Genomic DNA, 1,830 nt, shown 5'->3' on the forward strand with positions numbered 1-1,830 from the left:
AATTGAGTTGGGCAGGTCATTCCACCAGGAGGGAACAGTTAATGAAAAAGTCAGTGAAAGTGATTTTGTGCCTCTTTGAGATGGCACAATAATACGCCGTTCACTTGCAGAACGCAAGCTTCTAGAGGGCACATAACTCTGAAGTAATTAATTTAGGTAAATGGGTGCAGAGCCAGTGGTGGTTTTGTAGGCAAACATTAATGCCTTGAATTTAATGCGAGCAGCTACTGGTAGCCAGTGCAAATTGATGAACAGAGGTGTGACATGCGTTCTTTTCGACTCATTAAAGATTAATCTTGCAGCGGTATTTTGGATTAATTGTAGAGGTTTGATAGAAGTGGCTGGAAGACCTGCCAAAAGAGCATTGCAATAGTCCAGCCTGGATAGAACAAGAGCTTGAACAAGGAGTTGTGTTGCATGTTCTGAAAGAAAGGGCCTGATCTTCCTAATGTTGTATAAAGCAAATCTGCAGGAATGGGCAGTTTTAGCAATGTGGTCTGAGAAATTCAGGTTATCATCAATCACAACTCCAAGTCCCACTCTACATTTTTTCCTCATTCAAGAATTAATTTCAAATAAATATACAGGGGTTGGATAAAATAATGTGAAGACCTGGTAAACAGGCAATATTTCATTATTAAGGTGTTTTAGCATAATTTGTATTTAATACAGCTTCCAACTTTCATTGAATAATTCATACAACTGCCAGTTGCTTCAGAGATGTTAAAGCAAAGAAAGAGCTTCTCACTCTTTTTTTTCAAAAGTTTTCCAAAAGTTGTTTGATAATATTTAAGTTAGGTGACCTAGCCAGGGCAGACGTTCTTGGTGCTCCAAATGTCCAGGTTTATGATCATGACACCATCTTTTTTCACATTTTGGCATTAGTGTTTATGGTTTTTAGCAGTTGCAGCCCTTTCATGGATGTTGGCTTTGTGAATTTTTCTGAGGTCAGTTTTTGGGAAACAGGGTCTTCAAGGTGAAAATTGAGGTAGAGATTTTGGACTATTGTCTCTATCGCGGTTACACACGTTGCTGTGCTATGTGGTCATGAAAACTTATCGTTTGCACGTGATTTTAAGCCGTTGAAACACAATCAGTAGCGGAAGATATAGTATTTAGTTAAGTATTTAACTGAGTTATATTTTGCCGCTTTATCCGTCTTAAGCTAGTCTTATATTTTCCACGTGCGCAAGGGTCCGCGTGACGTTGGGTTGGGAATCGAAAATCGATTCCGATTCCAGAATCGGATACTTAAGGTCAGGAATCGGATAATTGTTGTCAAATTAAAATTGTGATTTTTTTTTCTTCATCTGTGAGGACCGAACCTAGCGATCTGCCAGGACCTTGCTCGTTAATCTAAGCGCTCCAAAGTTTGGCTACATTTGCGATCAGAAGCCAAAAAAGCTAAGTATAATATCTGTGATAGCTAAACATGTTGCAAGAGAGGTGTCACCACCAACATGACAAAGCACTTTAATTTAATAGAGCGATAAAATCGCGAACGCGATTCAAACACCATCGTGATTTTATTCCTAAATTACAATGATTCGTCTGTTTGATTCCTCAACCTTTGACATGTGTGATCAATGTTGTGATCACTTGGTTCGTCCGTGCAGCGTACGATCACATCAGTGTGATTTGAAAATTTTAATTTGCGTTTGCACTGCCATTGACCTAAAGAGAGCAGCTGTCTGCCATGAATGAAACCGCTTCACAGTCTTTTCAGCCACACAGTATCATTATTTCTGTGTTACAAACATTCAAATCACAGAAGTACTGGGATAAAAATGTATAGTTCAGATATAAACTGTGTGTACGATGTGTATGGTA

The sequence above is a fragment of the Sinocyclocheilus anshuiensis genome, unplaced genomic scaffold, assembly GCF_001515605.1.
Source record: "Sinocyclocheilus anshuiensis isolate Anshui unplaced genomic scaffold, SAMN03320099.WGS_v1.1 scaffold3152, whole genome shotgun sequence".
Taxonomy (NCBI): domain Eukaryota; kingdom Metazoa; phylum Chordata; class Actinopteri; order Cypriniformes; family Cyprinidae; genus Sinocyclocheilus; species Sinocyclocheilus anshuiensis.